Genomic DNA, 26,240 nt, shown 5'->3' with positions numbered 1-26,240 from the left:
AAAAGAAAGTTATATAAATATATTATAATACAAAAAAATGCAAAATAATTAACAATATTTCAGTTTTAAATGTATTTAAATTTTTTGAAATTTTCAGAAAAATATATAATGTTGTTTAATAAATAAAATGTTAATAAATAAGCATTTAAAAACTGTAGAAATTCAGTACTAAAAAATAGGTATAACTACTACAACCAGACAAACCGGAGTAACCCCCAGAGCCCCCCCCCGCGGCTCGGCTCATAGGGTGGTGCTCCGCACAGAGAAGACACTTCCTTAGGAGTTCCCACAATCAGACAAATCGATCTAGCAGGCTATCAGATCTCACCGGAACACAAATCCCTTCCTACCCGTTGCCCCTGAATAAGACTTGAGCTACCAGCCTCCTCTTACCGAACGCGGGAGAAGCCCTGTGCCGGTCCCGGAAACTCGGAGGGACCAAAGGAACCGCGAAGGACGGTATCTCGATCCAATCTGTAGTTGGCATTCTACATTTATGAGGAGACCGCTCCTGGCATATCGTCTTCCTCTGATTGCACAATATTCTGCCGAAAGTTTCATCCGTCCTCCGTCTTGCTCAAACATACCCGGGACGCCTGTCCCCAAGATGGCCGCCATCCACCCATAGTACCGGCAATTTCGGCGCTCTAAAGGACTAGATATGAGCAACTTCCACTTTTAACTCGCCGACTTGTACCAGATCCCCCCAGGGTTCTAAACTAGGTGACCTGACCAAGAAAATCTCCAGGGAGATAAACACTCTCTCCTTTCTCGACCTAGGGCCGCCTGACCCTAAAATGGCCGCCAACTTCGACTGATTGTAGGAACATAAGTCGCCCTCTCTCTGGATCTCGTTAGCAGAAGGATTGGAGCAGTGCACCACCCTCATGCATACCTTCAAGAGTAATTAACAACAGGAGAGATTGAGACTACCACCACCTGCATTCACCGACTCAGCAACACTACCCCAGGCAAAAGTGAAGTGCCTCGGATCTCCAAGCTGTTCTTTAACAATTCAGCCGACTGTAGCACATTCACCCCCGTTACAAAGGCCATTACCCTCAACACCCCTCTGAGGCAGCTTGTCCCCCCTGCCGACATCTCAGTCCTTACTATCGTGCAGGCCCCTGCCTTACTATTTCCTAGACTACAAACAACCCTTCCACTACTTAAAGTGTAGTGTAGTTCCTATAGTCCCAATAGGCTCTGCGCATTGGAATAATATCTTCAGTAGTGTAGACGTAGGACTGAGGTTAACTAGGTCTCTACTGACTATATTAGACTTAAGTTTTTTGCCAGCTAGCTCAGAGTTCACTAGAAACTTTCTCGAGTAAGCGAGGAGGAGTTTAACCTCCCTGGATAGACAAGAAGGGATTTAGTTTCTGACAACCATAAAACATGACAACTTTGCTCTCCCTGAATAAGAGTATATCTCTAGAGTCGTGTGAAAACAAAAGACAGCTATTTCACTCAGTCAATAAGTGCATACTTAGTTTCACCAGATTGCAGAGAAAAAGAGAGACGGGCGTTTTCAATAAAAGGTGTTATTTATTGAGCAGTCTCTTTCCTCATACAGGAGAAATGAATTGCTACAATTGCAATACTTATAGTTAAGTAAAGTGCATACAGTAAAAGCAGGATTATGAAATAATACTGTAAAAGCATTGATATGGTTTCTTAGCCATATGATACTTTAAAATGGATAAAATAGATACATACATATATACATTGACTAATCGTACTCAACTGGTGCTTCTAACTACGCCTACCCCGGTGTACCTGACCTAAGCCTAATACGTGGGAGGGAGTAAGTAAGTAGCAGTTTAAGTTAAGTTTGTTTTGCCAAGAATCTGACTCAAGAATTCTCTGTAAGGGTTTAGTCAGTTCAGTACCTGGGTATTAGAAGGCAGGAGGGCTGGTATCTCTCTCTCAGGACTCGGTATCCCAGTCACCCGCAAGGGTAGGCTGGAAACGCCGGAGGCTGGATTTCTTGGCGGGAGAAAAGACAGCGTCTTTCTCAGCGCGTCAGAGGGGAGGGGCAGCGTCCGTGGGCTCTCGCATCAGCTGGGCTCTTCGGAAGTAGATAGCTGCTCTGCTCCAGGATTACCACCGTGTGTTTGCTTAAGGCAACGTTGGTATATTTATACCTGAAAGGTGCCGGGTTTGACGTAAGGCTGGACATAAGACGTCAATAAAGATGTCACTAAGAACTGGTCGTTCTTACAGTGCTTTACAAGAGTTCTCGGACGAAATCAAAACAAAGCAGCGGGGATTTCCCAGGTTGCTGGAGGCTTGGATTTATTTAAGAACTCGGTGTGCTTTCTAGGGGGCTGGAGGAGTAGGCTTGCTTAATGTGACAGCATGCGCTATGACTGAATTATGAAAAGGGTTTCTATGCCGTTGTAGGGATATTATTGATTTATAACCGGACAAGGGCAAAGAATAGGAATATTGATTCAGGTACCCAGATAAACACACTACAAAAGAACACAGCACCTCCGACCGGCCCCCTTGCCTAGATCCTCCGCCCCCCGTATCGCAAATTGCGACCCCCCCTGTATTTTGTATACTCCCTCTTCTCTCCTCAACCGCTCCAAGATGCCCCCATCCATACACTCCTACGATTACCCCTGCCCTACCACAAATTACCTAACTCCACATGGGCATAACGCTTTCGCCATTTCCTACCCCCATAGACTTTCGACCAAAGCAAAAAAACTCCTAAAACTGAAAACCATCAGACAACTCCCTGAAACACTTATCGTAGACACGTACCACTGCTCTTCTAGAGGCCAGATAAAAATGGACCTCATCTTTTACACGGTTAGACCGGATCACTGGATCAACAGCCTTAATACCCACCTCCGAGTCGCCAAAACCACCATCACAGCACTCAGCCGCAAACTTACCATCTCTCTGCAAAATCACCAGTCCTTGACCGGCTTCATTTCCACAACCATTTTCGATAATGGCACCATACTGATTCAGGCTAAAAATAAGAACCTCGAGTTCTTCGACTCCATTTTCCTCACGTTAAAGAGGACCTTCGCCCCTACCCTGCCTCAAGCTCGGATCCCCTATCAGGCCAAACTCCATCCCCGAACTAGCCACAGGACCCAGTTCGAGCACCCCCTCCATCCCACCCACCCGCCTATGATTGCCAACCTGCACCAACCGTCCTCCACCAGGAATTTGCCTACCGCCGCAGAACTCTACCATCCCTCCACCCAGACTCAACACATTACAAGAGAGCCCCACCCCCTCTCCTCCCACAACAGCCCCAAAACCCGCCCATCGTCACCCCGCCACCAGAGCTAACCCCTCCCACTGCCCACTCCCTCCCCTCCTCCAATCATAAACCACTCACAATTAGAGAATCCCCCCCACTACCGCTTCACCTCACCTCACTTCACCGACAATGACACTCAGACCACTCGAAAAGAGCCCCACTCTCATTCCCATCCCCAATGGCTCCTTGGCCCACTCTCCCAACCCCTCACACCGCAAACTTCCTCCCAACTAGAAAGAACGCCTCCTCCCACCTCTACCCCCTCATAATCTTCCTCTTGCAGGACTCACCCGCACAAATCCCTCATGCCGAGCCGACTCCCATTCTCCCACGCCCTCCGTTCTTTAACAGCCTTACCGCCCCATGCGCACTCACACCCCCAACGCAGAACACCACCCTCCTTCCCCCTTCTACTCACGCTATCCAATATATCGCAACGCCTCTCCCTTCTGGAAGCTCAGCTCGAAAAGCTGATCCGAGGCATGAACGATACCCTTTCTTCCCTAACCGAAATTGAAGTGCCCACCCTATACCCCACACACCACCTTACCCCTGCCCTTCCCAATCTGCCCAAATCTCCTCCTCCCACTCCGACCCTCGCCTCCACCAAATTGCTCCCACACGTCTCTCTACCAGAGGCAGAGAAGCGAACAGACAGACCAAGTAGAGCAAAACCTTCCCTCTCCACTCAGGAAGCGACCACTCTCGCCTCCTCCTACGCCTACCTCACGACCCCTAACTTGAGCACCTCTCAGCAGACACAGAGAGGGTCCCCTCCCACCCTGACACTGGTCCCCAGACTATTCCCATCACCCAAATCCTCCATTCAAGTTATTACAGGAGTGGGCAGGGAGCATCCTCCCATCAGACTATTCTCATCACCCAAATCCTCTATCCAAGTTATCAAAGGAGTGGGCAGGGAACATCCTCCCATCAGGCTCCCTAGACCCCCGACACACCTAACCTCTCTGACCAGAGCCCAACCTAACAAGGCGCAACCCGTTCAACAACCCAACATCAGATGTATGCTCATTAACAGCAGATCCGCCTCCAAGCACGCAACTGAATTAGCAGAATCTATCCTCTCACACGATATCGATGTAGCCTTCATCACAGAAACCTGGCTAAACTCCTTGTCAGCCCCCATCATGGACATGCTTGTTCCACCAGGATTTTCAATCACCCACAAAGACCGACATAAGCAGAGAGGTGGAGGTGTAGCTATCATTCACAAGACCAACCTCGACATCACGGAAAGCGCACCCTACCTATATAGCTCCTTCGAATGCCTCTCTATCAGCATCAAATCGGACGTAAAGAGCTCAACACTCTGCCATCTCCTCTATCACCTTCCAGGCAACTCAAAGGAATTCGAAATGCAACTATCTGACCTAATCACCCTTTGCGCGCTCAACAACGCCAATAACATAATCCTGGGCGATCTCAACATTAGATGGAATGACACTAATAACCCGCTCATCCAATCCCTCAACAACCTCCTGATAGAAAACGACCTGACACAACACTGCTCTGAAGAAACCCACTACAGAGGAGCGATACTCGACGCAATCATTGCGGACAATCACACAATCACCATCGACTACATCATTCCAGTTGACTGGTCAGACCACCACCTAATTCTTTTCCGCATCAACCAACCAACGCCTTCTCGACTCATAAAACAAGCTCCCCCAAATGGATAAGGAATATTGCCCAAGTACCTCAGACCATCCTAGAAGATGAACTAAGCACTCAAAACTCAACGGAGCACCTCTCAACCACTGACCTGACCTCTCTCTACTACTCTAACATGACGACCACCCTCGACTGCCTAACGCCCCTGAAACTAAAAAAACCCAGAAACATTCCATCGAGATCATGGTTCACCACAAACATAAATGATGAAACAAGACTTCTCAGATCCCTTGTAAGAATCTGGAGGTCCAACCCATCCTCTCTTCACTGCGAACAACTCAAGTCGGCACGCAGAAACTACAACAATCTCATCGAGGATAAAAAATCTTCCTTCTTCTGCTCCGCTCTTGAAAACGCTAAAACCCGCCCCAAAAAGGTCTTCAACATCATCAGAAGTCAAACATTCAAACCCATCAAATCCTTTTCAGTGTCCTCTAAAAACCAATGCGATAACTTCGCCAACTTTTTTAACGAAAAAATCATCAAGATTGACCTCTCTCTTAGCACAAACCCTTCTTTTCCAAGAGGGACCAATACCCCAGAACTGTCCGACAGCACCTTATTGATCCCACCTACCCAATGGTCCGTCTTCACGCCGATTCAGGAAACAGAGATCGTCACCCTGATCTCCAACGCCAAACCGTCTTCCCACTCCCTGGATCTGCTTCCTATAAACCTGACCAAAGCTCTGCAACACACCCTAGCCCCAATTTGGGGCAAAATCAGCAACAGCTCGCTGAGCACGGGAATTATCCCAGACTGCCTCAAGGTCGGCCAAGTCACGCCGCTACTAAAAAAAACAGGGTTGGACTCAGAAGACATGAACAACTTCAGACCCGTGTCAAACCTCCCTCTGTTATCAATAACACTAGAAAAATGTGTGCTCCCACAGCTAACCCAACACTTAGAGAACATCAAGCTCCTTGACCCCCACCAATCGGGTTTCAGAAAAGGATGCAGCACTGAAACTGCCATCCTTAACATCATAGACGATTTACACAAATCGCTTGACTCCGACCAATGCTGCCTTCTCATTCTTCTTGACCTTTCGGCCGCATTCGATACTGTCGATCACTCGCTGCTCTTAAAAGTCCTTCAAGAAAGAGCAGGCTTGGAATTGACGGTTCTGAACTGGTTCTCCTCCTTTCTATACAATCGCTCCCAAAGAGTAAAAATCAAAAACTTTGAATCCGACCCCCTACCCGTCAGCAGAGGAGTCCCTCAAGGGTCAGTTCTCTCCCCTGAACTCTTCAATATCTACATGAAACCCCTTACCACAATACTCAGGAATTCCAACATCCCCTTCCACCTCTACGCTGATGACACACAACTCTATCTGGAAACCACCTGTATGGATGACATTCTCAAACTCAACGACACGCTCAAAGACGTTCAACAATGGCTCTCACAAAACCACTTAAAGCTTAACCAAGACAAAATGTAAGTTCTACTCATCTCCAACAGAGACGAAAACCCCCAAATTGAAGAATGGCTCAAAGCCATTGACGCCCTCAATGGCACCCTTAAGCCAAAAGACTCAGTGTAATCCCTAGGTATCACCTTAGACCCCAAACTAAACATGAAAAAACACATCGCTAACTCCGCCAAAAGCGCTTTCCTCAATCTGAAACTTCTTTACAAAATAAAACCATTCCTTCCTCCCAAGGGCCTTCAACTGGCCACTCAAGCACTGGTGCTCTCCAGAATTGACTATGGTAGCGCAGCCCTGACCGGCTCAGCCAAATCACACCTAGGACCCGTGAAAACCACCCTCAATGCCGCAGCCAGAATGGTCACAGGAACCAAGAAATTCAAACACATTTCCCCCGCGCTCAAAGACCTGAAATGGCTCCCTATTGAACAACGAGCCAACTCTCGAACAGCATGCCTTACACACAAAGCCCTCCACACAGGCAAACCGGAATACTTGGCTGCCAAACTCAAAAGGGCTGGCCAGTCCAGGACCCTCAGAAGTTCCAACACACTTCTTCTCATTCCATTGAAACCGCGGAAACACAAAACTTTAAGTAAATGCTTTGCAGGCAATGCACCCAGGTTTGGAACGCCATCCCTCCTCACATCAGAATGACCGCTCACTTCCCAAAATTCAAGACTTTACTCAAAGCCCTCTTCCTGGAAGCCACCTGAACTGTAAGGGATGCTCATATTACCACCATCCCGTGTAATCACTACGATCTGTATGTATTCTGTTATTTGAAAGCCCCTTGAGTTGTCCAGATATTAAACTTCCATCGCCGATAAGGCATACTCTTGTACCTGGTGTGAAGCGCTCTGATACCTTCGGGTCCAGCTAGCGCTATACAAAACTTTTAATAAATAAATAAATAAATAAATAAATACTATTGCACTAAAAACTTTGCATTTAAAAAACATTTGAAATTCACTGAAAAAACCATAGGTTTCAGAGACCATACAGTTAGAAATTAGCATTTAAAAAACCTTTGAAATTAACTGAAAAAAACCTAGGTTTTCATGAGTGTTATAGTTAGCTGGACATTTCACTCGTAGAAAACCATAGAAATTCCTCCGTTATAGTTAGTTGTGCTAACTATAACTCGCGCGCCCGCAATGCACTGCTGATGATGTCACATATTACATCATTCATGACATGGTCCGTGACATCACTGATGACATCTCAAATGACATCACTGATGACATTATCCAGTGAATGTGGTTTTGTTTGAAATTTAAATATCTATTATATATATACCAATCTGTATTGAAGAATGCTAATTCCTAACTATAATGTCTCTGAAACTTATGGTTTTTTCAGTGAATTTCAAAGGTTTTTTAAATGCTAAATTCTAACTATAACGTCTCTGAAACCTAAGGTTTTTTCAGTGAATATATATATATATATATATATATTTACATATAAATATAGCTGCAGAATTTCTATGGTTTTGTGTCAGTAGAAAGTGTACCTAACTGTAACATCCCAGTAACATTTGTTTTCACTCCATTTTATTATTTTAATCATTACAGCAAAGATGTAAGCATCAGACTCGTTTCAGCTGTTAAGTCTTTGACACTGCGCTGACCTTGTCAATGTGCACCATTTATACAGATTTTTCCCCAAGTCAATAACATAACCGAAGGACTACACATCAGTTCATTCACTTCGCTGCAATCTTATTATATAAAAGATACAAAAGGCTGTCAATTCCAAAATTAGGCATTGCACAAACGTCAGTCATCTAATATAAGCTAATTGATTTGTGAGCATAAGTTTGCGGAATCAGAGAAGCTTAATGGTAAAACCTGATTTTTTATGCATCTTTCACTTGCATATTTCAAGAACATCAAAGTATATCTTCTCTTCATTACCTTTACTTCACTGCCATCTTGTAACATGGAGTCAACACAAATACTAAGGACAGTATGTATATGCACATTTCATAGTGCTGTGTGCTACCCAACATTTTTTTAATATTGTAAAACACATTTAACAGATACAATAACATTGATCTGTGAGCGTACTTTAATGGCGTCAGTGCATCATAATGTTGATTCTTGATTGTATTTATGGCATTCCTACAAATTATAAATGCCTGATAGAACATCTCTGGGCAGTTCCAAACAACTCACATTTTGAACACAATATTGGGATTCACATGAGAAAAATGTGCTATAGTGGGCAAAGATTAATGTAATGTAAGACTGAGTGTGACCACATTACTCTAAATTACTTGAAAAAGAAATTGCACAACTGACACAATTTGAATGTGCCCTTATTACATATTGGGCCCCTGTGGGCCAGTTTTATTAGTCATGAAAGGAAGAACGCCAGTGGTGGATGGTACACTTATTCTTAATTGCTTCGTGGTTTTCCATGAGTGCAGCTCCTACTCAAAAGCCATTACTCTATCTGTTTCTCCTCCTGCCAGCACACCTGCAATGAGATTAAATATAAAAAGTGGAGATTAGTGAAGTGCAAAAAACTAAATGAAAGTTGTCTAAAAACATGACATAGTTCAAGCAAATGTAAAAAGTGTCTAAAGATGTATGTACATTTCTTGTCAATATATAGCCCGTTGGGCTCTCTAGTGTCATATCTAAGAATATATATTGTGATTCCAATCTTCGCAGTGTTCCCTCTTTTGGAGTTTTCAGAATACAGTCTATCACACTGTATGTCAATAGGCTAGCATCACTGTTTTGAGGGCTCTTTTTAAGTGTTTTGTTGTGGGATAACTCTCTTCCTGGTTTCTCATGACCCTTATGTGCTATAGTATCCGTTTGTGTACCTCCAGTCTGGTATCTCCTATGTATTTTTTGTGGCATGGAGACCCAAGCATGTAAATGGCATATTCCGTTCTACAGTGTACAGCATGTCTGATTTTGAATGTCTCATTCAAATTGTTCTTACCCTCTGAGATACTCTTCCACATATTCACAGGCCTTACATCTACTACACCTCTTGAGGCTTCAACAAGTGTGTTTTCTCTTCCTGCCTTACATTATTGGGTACTAACTTATTCTTAACCGTTTGAGCCAATATATACTGAAATAAAGATTGAAATAGGTTGTGCATACTATTATGTGTGCTTCCTAAGTCTGCAATGAAAGAAGTAGAGAAAACAGGTTTAAAACATGTTGGCAAATGTATTTACCTGCCTCCCAGTCCATTTAACTCCCTGTGTGCAAAAAGTCCATTACAATGCATGCATTACAATGATACATGTTAGCATGCATTGTAAAGTAAGTAGCGTTGTAAAAATCATGTTGTAATAGTGTGCATTGTAATAGTTTGGTTTGTAACATCATATATACATTAAACACTTTTAAAAGTATGCAGTTTATCACACCTCTGCACACATTTTGTTTTGAGAGTATGTGGTGCGCAAATGACAAATTGTAGTATCTATAGGCTTCTATTGTGAGCTGTTAGTGAAGAATGAAGCAGCAAGAGAAAAGTGATGTTCAGAACATGATGGCAAATGGATTAGTGTTTATGCTACTTCATATGAGTCTCTGGAAAGGTGCACTTGAAGTAGGCCGTATAAATTTAGGTGTCAGCTTTGAATGGAAAGTGAACTCTGTCAAGATTGAATATCTGCGTGCTATCATGACTGAGGTAGGGGTTTACTTCTACATATATTCTGACATGTGTTGTGCATCTGATGACCCTAACTTAAAAACTATGTAGCTTATAAAACATGTGCACAAACATTGTCCGTCCTTCTGGAGCATTCAGTCATGGAACCAGACTTCTGTTACCTATGTAGGTGTCACAAAAACCCTTGAATACAGAGTTCAATACCCACCTGCCCTGTATAATGAGGAGAAAGTAATACATATACCTTCTTCACAAATTTAGAGAGCATGTGATTTGAAACAGAGGTACTCTAGTATTTGTAGGCTTCTTTTAATGTATCATTTCACCACAAAGAGACACAGGCACACAGATTGAGGCCTTGAGAATCATGGTGAGACTTACAACAGTGACATGAGAAGAGTTTGACTGTCATATTTGGCTAGGCGTAACATTGTGAGCTGTCAATGAATAATGGAGCTGCAAGAGAAAAGTAAGGTGTAAAACATGTTGGCAAATGGCTTAGTGGTTATGCTTCTCCATATGAGTCTCTGGAAAGGTACACTTGAAGTCAGCCTTAGAGATTTAGGTGTCAGCTTTTAATGTAAGGTGCACTCTGTCAAGATTGAATATCTGTGTGCTATTATGACTGAGGTATGTGTCATCCTTCCTGACCCGGACAGCACAAAATCGATGCTGCCGAAAGAGACATATTTCTGCCCTCCTGCTGCTGAGCCAAGCTCGAGCAGAGGAAGGCAGCACAATAGGCATCCTGTCACAGAGAGGTGTGACCACCTCCCAGACAGGGTTCAGTGTATTGGGGCTCGGTGGGAGCACTCTGAGAGTGCCTGAAATTCTGCACTGGGGGCACATTTGTGCCTGAAATTCTGCACTGGGGGCACATTTGGTGTCCCTGTGCATAGTCCAGCTCAAACCAAGTCAAGTCAAAACCACTTTATTCGATTGATTAAAATCATAAAAGTATACTATACACTATACAAAACATTATAAAATGTATTATACAATATAAAATACAATTAAAAAACAATAAAAAGACAAATTCATTGTTAAAAACCACTAGTCAATGTACATGAGCTTATGTTCTATGATTAGACATTTCCAGTAAAGCTGCCTGTCTCACCCTCCTAGTACTGACAGACGCAACTAGAAAGCTGGCAACACTAACCATAATTTCTGGGGATTCCATCAATTGTAGAAACAATAATGCAGGTTTACATTGTTTACATTGTATGAAGTCCATCTTTTTTATTAGAGGAAAAATAAACCTTTTTCTGGCTTCATGAACAAAGGGCAAAAGAACATAAAATGCATGGTGTCTTGGGCGGAGAGATCATCGCATTTACACGGGGTCACATCTTCTAGCCTAATCCAACCCTGCAGATCCCATAGTACCAAGTGAATTTGATTGAAACGGAATTTAGTCAAAAGCCATCTGTGAAAAGGGTTAGAAACGATAGACAGATATGATGGCATTGCTAATGACAAAATTACCAAGAAGTGGGTCCTGACAGATAGTTTGCATAGCTCCACTGCTTCCCGCTCTGCTTCACTTCGCCTAACAAAAGTTTTCTTAACCCACTCTAAGTCAGCTTTACATAAGGATTCAGGATGAAGGTAAATCTCAGGGCGCCCCAGTTTCTCAGATGACATTTTTACATACAACAGCCACTGGATATCCTTCATTCTATCTAGTTTAATACAGTCCTTTAGAATCCTATGATTTAAGGTAAGATTCGGATTCAACCAGATTCTAATCCATAACAGGATTGAGGCTATTTTAATTATATCGGAAATATATCCTAAGCCCAACTCAAGATGAACAGAATGGGTCACAGTGGATTGTGGGAGACCAAGGAGGGCACGTAAGAATTTATTCTCTTCTGTCTGTATACAGTCAGGTTTAATGTACCCCCATATAGCCTTTATAGAGAGCTGCGATGACCACGTTCCCCTGTCGTCAAAGACAACTCCCAAATAGGTGAACACTTTCACCCTGGTGATTTCTTCTTCCCCGCAATAAAAAGATCTAGCGGTACCTTTACCAGCCCATAGAGACATAATATGTGATTTGCCATTATTGACCACTAGGTCCAGAGAGTTCATAAAGTTCCCAAATGAATCCAGCAGTCTTTGTAAGCCCAAAGGAGTCCTTGCCAATAAAACGGCATCATCCGCATAGAGTAGCACCGGAACCGGTGATCCTCCCATACGCGGAATTTCGAGTGTAGCTGTTAACAAATTAGCTTCCAGCGAGTTTATGTACAAGGTGAACAACATGGGGGCCAGGATACAGCCCTGACGCACCCCCTTCCGGACTTAAAACTAGCCGTACATTTCCCCTCTTGCGTCATCCTTATTGAGGCATTCAGATCTTTATGTAACTCGGCCAAAAAATACACGAGGGGCCGGTCAAGGCCCATTTCCAACAGCATGGTCCACAGCCTAGACCTATTAACTAGGTCAAAGGCCGTGGACAAATCCATAAAGCCCAAGAAAATTGAGCCTCTTGCTGCCCTCGTATATTTGGATATTATTAGGTGTAAATTGAGGCACTGGTCCTCCGTGCCCCTCCTAGCTCTAAAACCATATTGGGCGTCGGACAGTATGTCTTTTTCCAGAGCCCAGTCTGATATCTTTGCTAATATAACTTTACCAATATTTTAAAGGAGGAGTCAAGTAATGATATAGGCCTATAGCATCTGGGATCTCCCCTTTGGCCCTTCTTGAACACGGGGATTATAGTTGATCGAGACCATGACTTAGGGAATCCTGAAATGGCCGAGGTATTGATAACATTAGTCAAAATCTTTCCCCAATAAGTGGAGTTAGCTTTGTACATATCTGAGGGAACCCCGTCAGGGCATGGTGCCTTACGGCCCGCGGTGCCCTCTATTGCTTTAACAACTTCTGCTATATCAAAATTTACAGGTATAATTGGTGGATCGGTGATTGGGACCTCAAACATTTCCAGCTCTAAATCACTCCCATAAATTTGTTTAAAATGGCTTAACCAATCCTCCTCTGCAATATTTAATTCCAATGCAGAGTTCAGATTGCCAGAGAACAAGGGAGTATTAATTATAGACCAAAACTTGGCGCTATCTTTCAATGTCGCTTTATCCATTAGATCAGCCCACGCTTCTTGTTTTATTTCATTTTTCCGTGCCAGGACGACTCTTGAGTACTCCTTCCTAAGCTGAGCAACTAAACCTTTATTCCTTGGCCGATCGTTTAGACCCTTTTTTAATAGATTATGTGCTTTAGTACATTTATGATTGAACCAGCCCAGTACAGGTTTACTTTTCCCTTCTTTGCTATTTATTGTGAGTTCTTTAGCCACTTGAGAACAAATGGCTTCATATGAAGTAATTACATCCCCCCCACAGAAGTGTGGATCCTCACATATGTTTAGTTCCTGCGCAGCCTTTGTCGTAATAATATGGAAGAAGTCTTCTGGGGTAACCTTACTCCAATTTAATCTTCTGCCCTGATCTTTGGTTTTTACCTCAGCTACAACCTGTGGCGAATCAGTTTTATTTAATAAGGAAAATCCATTTATCAATTCAATCACCACCGGATTGTGGTCACTGAACGTGGTGTGTATAGCATTATAAAAAAGTACATATTTTCAAAGTCCCGAGGAAAGAAATATATAGTCTATTATTGACTCACAGTCCCTAGCTACATACGTCGGGGTACGAACACTCTTATCGAAGAACCCTGCCTCAAAAAAATCATTGTTGGACAGGAGTATCTCCAGGGCTTCCCCTTTAGAATTATGCTTAAAATGCTGAGGGCATATAAGATCTGGTCCATCAATATCAATAATTTGACAATTTAGACTACAAGGATGTACATTAAAATCGCCCAACAAAATATAATGGCAAAAAGTGCTTTGCTTTTCCTTATAGGAATTTAAAAAATCAGACAACAAATTAAGATGCTCATTAGGAGAATCCCCTTGCTGCGAATTATAACAATTCACCAGGATTAGTTTTGTGTTATTCGCCAAACTTATTTCCAAAATAAGAAAGTTATGGGAAGCACAGTCAACTCTTTTTACTCTTCCCCTTATGTTCACAGAGACCAAGATCATAAGGCCCCCTCTATCTCTCCCAGTAAGCGACCTCAATGCGGGGACAAAATAGGATGTGAAACCATCAATCCAAAAGTCACAGTCATTATCCCATGTCTCTTGGAGAGCCACAATGTCATATTGTTTCACAAGGTTTAGCCAGTTACTATCATCCCTTTTGGAACGTAGACCAGCAACATTCCAGCTTAACATCTTTCCCTTGTCCCCCACAATTTTACTTATGCTTTCAGGTTTATGACAGGTAGTTTTAGGCCTTGATATGTTTTCTTCAGGCTCCAAATGTTCCCTAACTGCAGATGTCTCCCCCCCCAAACCCTCACAACCCTCACGTCAATCACACAACTCTAATCCAGATAGTGCATCAAATCTATTATGCGTGACAAGGTTAGACCCAAATTTAAAGTAATTATCTCCCCCACAGCCCTGCGGAGATCCAAAGGGCCTGGACTCGAAAGGTGTGGATAGTGTAAAAGGTCTCATTCTCGCACTTTGTGGAGGGATTCTACTTAGATGTGAGTAAAAGTACCCTAAGGGGCACACACACATACTATTTGCGTCAAACGACATAGAGGCTGCCCTTAACAAAACTGTAGCGACATGTTGTGGGTGTCTAAAATTTACAATTATGCATTCCCCGCTACAGGTCTTCCTAGATGGCCCAATCCAGTTTGCCCTTCTGGTTGATATAATTTCTGTGGCAAATTTTGTTGGAAAGCCTCAGCTCCTATTCAACCATGACACGGTTTTGTTTTTTAGAGATTTGTGTGTTTCCTCGGTTAGCTGGGCAGAACGGGGTTCCGAGAGTGGTACATTGGTTAAAACCACTACATAAGGGGCGCTGTCAGGCGGAAGATCTATAAATATACTTCTCTTCCCTTGACTGCTTCCTAATCTTCCCTCTGGACCTGGTTGAGTTTGTGAGTCTGCGCTAGTTAAGGAAGAAGGGACGGGTATGCCTGCATTAGTTCTAGCTATGGGCTGAGAAGGTTTCTGCTGGTTAACAACCATGACTTCCTTCTCTACTCCAACTGGACCCTCCCCGGTAGTTTTTACTCTGTCCGTCAGAGCCAGTTGTTTTTCTAAAAGCACTCCTATCCTCTTTACTTCTGCCACAAGAGTATCCAGTTTGAGCACTAGGGGTTGAACATACTCTTCTAGTTTGGCTTCAAATTTAGCTGCCAGAGAGTGGACCAGTAGCTCAAACTGCTCTGAGTTTAAGTTAAAACTCGCTGCATTGCTTCCTTCCTGCCGGATGGTAGCCACATCAAGGATATGTTTAGCGGGTTTAGAGGTATCAGCCCTTTTTTTACTACACTTTCCCCCACGTTTGCTTTGTTGTTTCCTGCAGGATCTTATTGGTCTGGAGGTTGGTGGGACTTCCTCTGTTTCACTAGAAGATATGTTTAGATCTTCGACATGCGACTCTGGGTGAACCTGGGCATCCTCTGTTATAACAGCCTGCGAGCCCATCCCAGAAAGGTCATCTTCCAGTGGTTCCACCACAATAGTAGTAACATCTAGGGCTACATCAAGTGGCCCCTCTCTACCTAAGGAGGCTCTCCTGTCGTTATTAATTTTATTTACCATTTTAACCATGTAATTATCAATGGCACCTGCCCTCACTATAACCTTCTCACTTTTGGATTTAGACATGATTTAATCTGGCTATACAATCTTTTGCTACTACCGAGCTTGTTAAATAATTAAAGCAGTAAGTGTCTGATCACACAGTTATTTACTACAATAATTAGTAATATAATAATGAGTAACGATCTCACTGTACGGGGACACCGAGGGCAGTGGCACGAAACAGTCAAAGTCTGTGGCCCAGCCCAGTCTCCTCCTGTCCCGGACTGTCACAGACTGTCCCGCCCTTGTCCCGGGCTTCTCCCGGTGCTGCCCACGCGCGTACCCGCGACGCGGGGGCCAAGCAGTGTCTTATGCTCCTCCTGGCACGCGAAATGCGGGCGGCGGCGTCTTCCGCCGCTAGGCTGCCTGGGAAGTGTAGTTTTCCTGGCCTCCCTCCACACAGCGGCCGCTCGGTGATACTGGTGCGGCGGCGAGAGGGAGACAAACGGTCAGCGTAGAGGAGAGTGGCCCACAAGGTAAGACCCTCGACAAATGACAATCCCCACTCCACCGGGGCCAAGCAGTGTCTTATGCAGCTCCTGGCGCGCGAAATGCCGGCGGCGGCGTCTTCCGCCGCTAGGCTGCCTGGGAAGTGTAGTTTTCCTGGCCTCCCTCCACACAGCAGCCGCTCGGTGATACTGGTGCAGCGGCGAGAGGGAGACAAACGGTCAGCGTAGAGGAGAGTGGCCCACAAGGTAAGCCCCTCGACAAATGATAATCCCCACTCCACCGGGGCCAAGCAGTGTCTTATGTGCCTCCTGGCGCGTGAAATGCGGGCACGGCGCCTTCCGCCGCTAGGCTGCCTGGGAAGTGTAGTTTTCCTGGCCTCCCTCCACACAGCGGCCGCTCGGTGATACTGGTGCGGCGGCGAGAGGGAGACAAACGGTCAGCGTAGAGGAGAGTGGCCCACAAGGTAAGCCCCCCGACAAATGATAATCCCCACTCCACCGGGGCCAAGCAGTGTCTTATGCGCCTCCTGGCGCGCGAAATGCGGGCGGCGGCGTCTTCCAGCTCAAACCATTTCTGGGAGCCATTAGCTCCTGCTCCGGCGCGAAAGTGGACAAAGGACATAGGTGTAAGCACCCTTCTGTCCTGACCCTCCCCTACGAGGGTCCCCTGAATCTGTCCAACCCTTTCCTGTGGGTACAAAAAGGACTTACCTGGCTGTAAGACTTTAGATTTTATGTGGACAAGATTCTACAAGAAGAAACCACTGATCTTTGACCGTCTGGACACTCTGGACTTCGCTGGACTTAGACTGGGCCTGACTTTATCCCCCTCTCCATCCAAAGCTTTGTCTGTGCCCTTTCTCCATACAGGCTTTGAGCAGGACCTGTGGTGCACAAAGTACAAATGAAGAATCTCCCTTGGAGTAGAGGAGTCACTCCCTACACTAACAGGCACCTCAACACAACTGACCAGTCTCCAACTCCCAGGGTCCTGCGGACTCCGAAGATTTCTGCAACATAGAAGGTATGTTTCTGAAGGTCCCTGAGGATGATCTGCCCTCTCAGCAGGTTTGAGGCCAGTATCCCTCATGGGGACTGCATAATCTGAACCCCTGTGCACCACATCCATTTTCAGTTGCATATGCTTGTTGATGATTAAGGAGCTTGTGCATTGGACTCCGTGTAGTCCTGACCCTGAGCAGTATTTGCACTAAAGAACTCCGGCCTTCTGGCACAGAGTGCTCCATGAGCTGGTGCTTTGCAATCTTGCAAAAACCTCAAAAAACAGAAAGGATTAAGACTGAAGATCCTGCAACAGTCAAGATACCCTATCTAGGCAATATTTGCTGTTCTACAAATTGGTGCAAAGGGCATGGGACATGACCTTCATATGTCCCAAATAAATGGCATGCATGCCACTTGGACAAAATTGAACAACGGGTGGCCCTGCACTCAAGCAAGTAAATTATATAAAAGTGTAGGCTTACTTATTATCCACAATCACAATATGAAGGGAAAATATCTTCCCAATTGAAGATAACTTTGGTAAATTTTGATTGTAGGTAAATACATTCTTTATTCTTTTTCCATTGACAAATGCTTGAAATTCGAGATCTGCTTTGCAATCTTGCTCGAGGTCCCCTTGCGACTCCTGGTTATTCTGCCTGTGGGTCATCTTGATTTCTGTTGGGCTTTCCTGGTTTCTACAGACATGCCCTGATTCCACATTGCTTGGTGAGTCCCTAGGACCTTGCTGGTCCTCTCTGTAATCTGCTTTATCTTCCTGCGTGGGTATCTTTTGCCTAGGCTTGTTGATGCTCCAGCCGGACACCGACTCCTCAGCACTCAAATTCCTTTGTGGGACAGCTTGCATCTGGCTCTGGGTCATCGTTGACATCTCCTGGTCCTCGTGGCTGCAGAGTCAAGCATCCCTTCTTCGCACCTGAAGCACCCGACATCGGAGGTCATTCGTCTACCGAGCCCCTTGTCACTCTGAAGTGACCCAGACTCTGTCCCCTCTGCTTTCGGGTTCCTTCCTTCAAGAATTCAGGCTTGGATTCCTCCGGACCCTTTTCACCTTCACCGCAGCAGTACTTCTTTGCAGCCCTCCATTGTGAATGATGGCGGATCTGAGACCACCCCATGACCTATGCACCTGGCTCCTCTGGGATAGTTAACTCGGGTACTATGGTATCCACAGGTGGGATGTCTCTCCAACCTCTTAAGTTCCAAAGGGTTTTCTCGAAGTCCTCCTAGAAGGGTCCTTAAACTGTTTATGGTGCTACTCACAACTGTTCTAATGATCTCGTATTGTGTGCTTTGTGTTCTCTCCTCATGTAGAGGATACTATAGAATGTTGAATTAATAAATACATATTTTTATATAACTACTGTGTGCTAATCCTTTCATTTAAGCATTATTAGAGGTGATATCTGGTAAAACAAACTGCTTTACGTTCCTTCAAGATTACGCCTGTCCCAAAGAAATAGCACGCATGCCACTTGGACAAAACTTGAACAAGGGGTGGCCCTGCACTCAAGCAAGTAAATTATATAAAAGTGGAGCTTACTTATTATCCACGATCACAATGTGAAAGGAAAATATCTTTCAAATTGCAGATAACACTGATACACTGGCACTTAGGTGGGTCAGAACCAGGATGAAGTAGAAAAACCAGACCACAGGTGGTGACCAAAAGAAGTATGATGCTAAACCTTCAGATAAGGGTGGGGAAAAGGGTAAAACCAGAAGCCTTCATCAGGGCCCCAAAAACCTGCATCTGGGGAGGAGTCACAGTCTAACAAATGTAAAGGCAAAAAGAGACCTTGGTGCTTCCTGTGTAATGAGAAATCCCATTGGACAAGAGATGCCAATTGTTCAAGGGCCAAGGATCCCCCTACCACCACCACTGCCCATAAGGCAACTGTTCCCGCTAGTTCAGCTCCAAGTGGTGGTGCAGGGAACAAGGGTATAGTATGGTTAACCTTGGGATCTGAGATGGGTTCTGGCCTAGTCGGAACTCCAGCTCAGGCTGTTCTAGTCTGTGATGGAGTTATAGAGATTGCCTCCCTATTTGTAAGCCCCAATAATCTGGGCAAATACAGACAACAGCCTTTGATCAATGGTAAGGGGGCCATGGCATATAGAGATGCAGGAAGCAGGTGTCACACTGGTAGCAAAGGATCTTGTGGACCCTGACCAGATCATACTTGTTGAGATGTACGAAGTGACCAATGCTAACAATGTCAAGACAGACCATTCCTTGGCAGTTGGTAATTTCAGATGGGGAGGGGTAACAGGCCCTACAAAGATTGTGGTTAGCTCAGACCTTCCTGTAAAATGCTTGGTAGGTAATAATTTGGAAACTTCTGCCTGGGCTGAGTGGAACTCTGTCAGGAACCCCTATCTAGGCTCATGTGGAACTGTGCGGGCCCCTACGAACTTACTTGTGTTCTAGGGTCCGCTGTGGAAGCGACGAGATCCGTGCTGGAAATCCTCTCTCCCGATTGTGCTATGAGAACTGCAGCGTTCCGCCATGTTGAAGAAACTTTTGGCCGCTCCCACTTCTGGTAGTGGTGCACGGTCTATTTGTTCCTCTTCTAACTCGAAGTGTTTGGGTAATGCGCATGCGCAACTAGCGCGCGGCACGCTCCTGTCAGGCTGAAGAATCAACCTGACAGGAGTTTTGCCGCGAGCGTCCTCAGTGAAAATTCCGTTTTGCCTCACAGAAAACCTTGTATTTTGTTGGCGCAGTTCTATCTTGAGGTAAGTAAGAATGTGAGACACTCTGAGTGTTGTTTCTGGACAATGTAATTTACTCCATTCTTTTTTCCTCAGCATTCGCATCTTAGGAGTTTTAAGGTGAAGTAATTCAGCTATCTCTGCCTTCAAAGACCAGAAGGACACAGAATCCAAGAGCTTCTTTAGTCAAGAGAAGAGCTCAGAATCACCAGGTAAGCGTGTTCAGTTTTTTTTTCCAATTGCTGGCTCGCTGTGTCCCAGAGGCTAGAAGTTCTCGAGTGATGCCTTAACTCACTGTGACCCAATGGCATCTGGAACCCATGAGAGCTTTTGAGAGAGACTAAAGTAAAATTTTGATGGCAAAGGTTATCAGAGAATTGTAAAGAAACTGAGAATAGTTTAATAGTTACAGAAGTCAAACAATTGAACTCAAAACAAAATTAAAGACTTGCTGTAAAGCATGGTGAATGAGTAACAAGTGACTGACTATTAAAAGACTGATAAATTCAGGTATAGAAGAACTATAGCTGGCACAGTTACACTTCCCAATACAACTGTGAGAATCAATTGCAACAGGTGTTCTTCCAGTGAATTAGATACTATGAGTTGCTCCAATAGACAAAACAGTAATGGAGAGTAGCTAGCTTCTACACGAAAACTGCTAAGAGTATAAGAGTATATATAGGAAGTAGTTGTAGAGAGTAGACGGTGCCCCCAGTTTTTAGGAAGAGTAATGTTGCGCTTTACCTTTCTGAGTTCCCACTGAAGTCTAGAAGAAGGAGCCAGTGCCCAAGAAGCGAGTCTCTCTTGTTTTGTCTTCCACTTCCCTTTCCCATGAACTAACTACAGAGACAGTGAATACTAAAAGTCTCTGACCTTTGTAGGTGGGAGCTGGGGTAAGATCATCTGGTCCTGAGTGGGCCGCACCCAAGAGTATCCTTTTGACAGATTGAAGTGCCCTCCTCTTAATTGAGGTTACTGGCCCCCTCCCGAGCAGTATGGCGGAAGGTTTGGATTTAAAAGCCCTAACAAATGTTCTAAACAGCATGCAAGAGCAATTGAATAATACCTTAGAATTAAATAAGGCACTGAGGGAGGAGGTTAGGAGGTCTAGTCAGGAGTCCATCCAAACTCGTCAGAGACTTGATGATTTGGTTGCCACAGGGTCAGTCTTTAAAGGGGTTTCATCACCCACACTTCACCCTTCCCCTCTGACATTTCCACTCGGGTAATTCATGCCATCTCGCCCATCATTCCTTTAGCTCCTCCTGAGAGGTATGGTGGAGATCCTATTAAGGCCCAGATTTTTTTAACGCAGTGTTCTCTACATTTTTTATGTCGCCCTGGTATCTTTGCAGATAATAAGGCAAAAGTGGCTTTCATTTTGTCGTATCCGACCGGAGATGCAGCTGCATGGTCAATGTCTTTGGTCACCAAAAATGATCCAATAACGTTTAACTATGAGAACTTCAAGGTAGAGTTTGCTCGAATATTTGATCGATGTTCTGCTTCCCAGGCAACAGATAACGAACTGCTAGATCTCAAGCAGGGAAATTGAGATTTAGTTGGACATCTAGCGAATTTTAACAAGCTAATGGTGGAAACGAATTGGCCTGAGGAGAAAAGAGCAACCATATTTTATAGAGGTCTGCGAGATGAGCTTAAGGATCCACTGTCACAAATTCCTCAAAGACCTACTGAGGTTTCGGAACTTATTGATTTAGTTTTGCAGCTTGATCATCGATTAAGTGAGCGGCGACATGAGAGAAAGAGTGAATTTCATCCTCCTTCTCCACGACTTGATCGAGTAAAATCGGAAGGCCATAAAAGTTCAGAAGGACTGTCTGCTAAAGTGCCGATGCAAATTGGATCAATCAGAGTACCTTTATCTAAAGAGGAGAAGGAGAGACGAAGAAGTTCCCAGCTATGTCTATATTGTTGGTTGTCGAGACATTTTGTCAAAGAGTGTCCAAAAAAGCCCAAGACCTCACAACTGGTAAAAGATCGGCTTCGCCTGTAGAAGGAGTTGCATGGGTGGAATCAACGAACATCTTCTACAGGTTATAACAAGCCTCCACACTACAACTTGGTGTCAAGTCCAAATGGGGGGCGAAAAAGGTTTAACGAAAAGAATAAATACAGAGAATGGTCTCAAACAGGGTTGTCTCCTAGCCCCTATGCTATTTTCGTTATACCTCAGCGACCTGCCAAATCAGTTACAGCAGGGCTCAAGCCTGCCTCCGAAAATAAACAAACAAAGTATCCATTCGTTGCTTTATGCGGACGATATAGTTATGTTTGATCTCACACCATTTGGTCTGCAAAATTCTCTTGACATCTTGTCTCAATACTCAAACGAAAATTTCTTAATCCCGAATGTAAAGAAAACAAAAGTTGTAGCCTTCTCTGGGAGGAGGAAAAGTGTCAAATACAACTGGAGGATAGGAGGAGAAAAGATTGATGAAGAAAATGAATATATATACCTTGGTAGGATTCTGTCAAAGAATCTAACAAACACAAAGCATATAGATAAATTAATAAAGAAATCTGATTTACATGCTGGAGCACTCTCAAGACTCTATAGTGCCACTGGGAGCAGGCATTTTTCCTCATTATTAAAAATATATAAAGTGAAAATTCCTGCAGTCCTATCGTATGCTACGGAATATATCCCTATAAAACAATGGGGCTTCATGGATCGCCAGGAGGGGAAAATCCTGAAAAGAATGATGAAGGTCCCAGTTGCAACACCAGTACAAGTTCTAAGGCTAGAATTTGCAATAACAAGCGCTTATGCCACGGCTGTGGCCAACATCATTAGGTGGGCCTACAACCTCCTCCATGCAAAGGAGGGAACACTTCGATCCCTGCTGAATAAAGAAACCTTTGACACAGAAGCAGCTAAGCAAACTTTTTTAGGGAATATGTCAGTTGCATTTCAAATGGCTGAAATTACTACAGATATTTTACTCACCTGGTCTGTATCGCAATTAAAACTCTTCCTTAAATGTTTTACACCTAGGTTGAGTTTTGATTTGGACTTTGCGCATAGCAATAAACTAAAGACTTTCAAATCATTTACTGACCTCTTAGAGTATAAACATATCCAGCCTTACATCGGGTTTTCCCTTACTCATAGTGCAAGGAGGGTGATCTTGATGTTACGAATAGGGATTTTACCTGTGCAATCCTATAAATCAAAATGGTCAGCTGGGGAATCCTCCTACCTCTGTTCGTTATGTCAAGGGGGCGAGCAGACTGTGGAGCATTTACTATTTGTTTGCCCTAGTTCTAAAGTAGTAGTAGCTCGTGCTATGTATATTGATCCAATATATCGAACTTGCAGGTTAATAAGGGAAAAAGAACTATTAACAGTGGGCAAACTCCCTCCGAATGAATTTGTATGTTATAATTTCTACAAATTTTTTTAAACTATGTTGTTCTTATATTAATCAGTGATGTATACATTTTTCTGTTTTTTTTTTTGTTTTATATGTTATATTTGTGGTCCTCTGTCGAGTACCAACACAAATAAAAAAAAATTGACTTTGACTTTGACTTTGAGTTGCATGGGTGGAAGCGTCAGTAAAGTCAGCTCCAAGTCAACAGCACATCATGAACACCTCACAGTCAGCAGCCCCTCATCTAATTGCCATTTGTTCTGTGAAGTTTCGAGATCAAGAAATCAAAGAGGTCTTAGTTATGATTGATTCTGGGGCAACTGGAAACTTCTGCGACATAAAATATGCTAGGCAGAGAGATCTACGATTTGTGGAAAAACAGTTTTTGGAGGTAGTTCGGGCAGTAGATGGGATCAATCTCTCGTCTGGCCCGATTACTCATAAAACAGAATTAGTTCTGTTAAATGGGTTAGGAGGGCATTCAGAATTTATCACCTTCAATTTAATTGACGCACCACAATTTCAGTTAATCCTTGGCCTCCCCTGGTTGACAGAACACAACCCATGTATTGATTGGAGCAAGAGAACGATTGTAATGAATTCCTCCTTTTGCAAGGAAAATTGTTATTGTGTACACAATCGTTCATTGGAGGATACCCCAGTCCGAAATTTTGTTCATCATTGCCCTGCCCAGATTTGTACTGTGGAGACTAAGGAAATTCCTGCGGAATATCAAGACCTATCTGCAGTGTTCGATAAGAAGGAAGCAGAAAAGTTACCGCCGCATCGCCCGTATGATTGTAAAATTGAGATTGAGCCAGGGGCGGTATTGCCCTGTAGTCATATCTATGCCCTCACAGAAGCCGAGAACCGATATTTGAAGGAATATTTGGATCAACATTTAGCCAATGGATTCATACGCTCCTCCCAGTCCCCATTTTCCTCCCCTCTATTTTTCATTTCAAAGAAAAACGGAGATCTCCGCGCTTGCATAGACTACAGGGCCCTGAATCAGGTGACTGTCAAGAACCGATATCCTCTTCCCTTGATTTCAGTGTTACTGGATCAAGTGAAAGATGCCAAGATCTACACAAAACTGGATTTACGAGGAGCATATCATTTAATCAGAGAAGCTCCGGGGGATAAATGGAAAACGGCTTTTCGCACTTGATATGGTTTATCAGCCGATTGTAGCGCTGACGCCGGGGGTCAGAGGGCGAATTCCGCCATCTTAGGGGGAGGCAGGGTAGCGGTCCAGCTCTTGGACGCCTCCCACCCTCCTCTAGGATGGATATAAACAATAGGACTTCCCGTCCGCGCAGCGGGCGGGCGCAACGGGCGCGCCTAAGGCAAGCTCGTCTGCACCCGTCCGCGCCTGGCACGCGCCCAGCGCCGGTCCCCCTGTCATTTTGGCCACAAAGTTCTGCTGGTCTAGAACCCAGCTACTTGAGATGAGACAAGGTATCTGCGCACCAGCTGCCCACTGCAACCCTTTCAGCCTAGAGGACCGTCCTTTCAAATGCGCACTTTGTGAGCTTACGCTCGCCCCTTGGATGACACGGCTCCCTCAGCCTTCGAAGTTGGCGAAATGCCCGAGCCACCCTCAGATGTTAAAGGCTGCTTTGATCAATTGCCGCTCCCTTCCTCGTCACGCTAGTGAGATCTGGATGTCACTCGATACCTATGCCTGGGACATGTTATTTCTCACAGAGACATGGATTAAAGATACCTCTAAACCCGATATTCACTTAGCCACTCTTTCTGGTTACCGACTAGTGGATATCAATCGTGATAATGCTAAAACCGGGGGTGGCCTTGCCATTATTTTAAAATCACACCTAATGTTGACTGCTAAGAAACTAACCAATATAGGACTTATTGAAGCCATGTATTTTACAATCATGGACTCGGCCACTACGATTCTGGCTGGCATCTTAGTCTACAATCCCCCCAATGCTCTTGCTTCATCATTAGTCACTCTTTTGCACATGATAGCGGACCTCTCCCTCAGACATGCACACTTTACTGTACTAGGAGACTTCAACTTGCATGTTGACAATCCCTCTTGTTCACAAGCGTCCCAGTTAATAGAGACCTTGAATGGACTAACCTTATCCCAATTAGTTCAGGGCCCGACTCACACAGCAGGTCACACTCTTGATTTGATATTTTCTAATCACCCTGGTATCTCCACCCTCCCCTCACTCCCCCTGACCTGGTTGGACCACTTTCTCCTTCCGTTTGATTTTACGATCCCCACACTACCCATTCCTTCTACCCTTAATGGGGAATTAGGGAGAAAATGGCACAAAGTCACATGTGATGCCATTGATCCTCGCTTCTTCTACCAGGTTAACCCTCTCTCTAAGGACCTTAATGAAGAAGTGTTGAAATACAATTCCGCTCTCTTAGCGGCTATTGAGGATAATGCCCCATTAAAACCTGTCACTTCCACGAGATCTAGGCCCTCTGCACCCTGGTTCTCCCCCGCTTTGCGTGAGGAAAAGAGCCGATGTAAACAGTTGGAACGCAAATGGCGGCAGACCTATGACGCTGAGTCAAAAATGATTTACAAGACTGCTCTGAACAAATTCCAAAAATTAAAACGGTCCTCGATGAGAGACTTTTTTACCCAGCAAATTAAAAATGCATAGAACTCCACTAAAACTCTTTTTAAAATTGTGAAGGACTTTGTTAATCCTTCGGCCATGATGGCTCAGAATTCCCCTAGCCAGGTACTCTGCGACGGGTTATCGGACTACTTCCAAGATAAAATTATTAAATTAACCTCTTCATTTAATCCGACTCTGGCCTCTCCTCCGACCGGTGACCCTGACTCTCAGAACGCCTCGTTGAATTTTTT

The 26,240-nt window shown here is 44.4% G+C and overlaps 1 long non-coding RNA gene across 1 annotated transcript in view; it reads right to left on the bottom strand.

Annotated features, from left to right (window-relative positions):
• Positions 1–7,922: 7,922 nt before the first annotated feature.
• Positions 7,923–26,240, bottom strand: part of LOC144819798 (uncharacterized) — a 335,121-nt gene continuing 316,803 nt past the window's right edge. The window contains exon 4 of the long non-coding RNA XR_013607571.1: positions 7,923–8,897. This is a non-coding gene — a long non-coding RNA (uncharacterized LOC144819798). The remainder of the gene's footprint in view (positions 8,898–26,240) is intronic.

The sequence above is a fragment of the Lissotriton helveticus genome, chromosome 2_1 (assembly GCF_964261635.1).
Source record: "Lissotriton helveticus chromosome 2_1, aLisHel1.1, whole genome shotgun sequence".
Lineage (NCBI taxonomy): Eukaryota > Metazoa > Chordata > Amphibia > Caudata > Salamandridae > Lissotriton > Lissotriton helveticus.
Note: the sequence above shows the minus strand (reverse complement) of the source record. Positions and strands in the feature narration are given on the sequence as shown.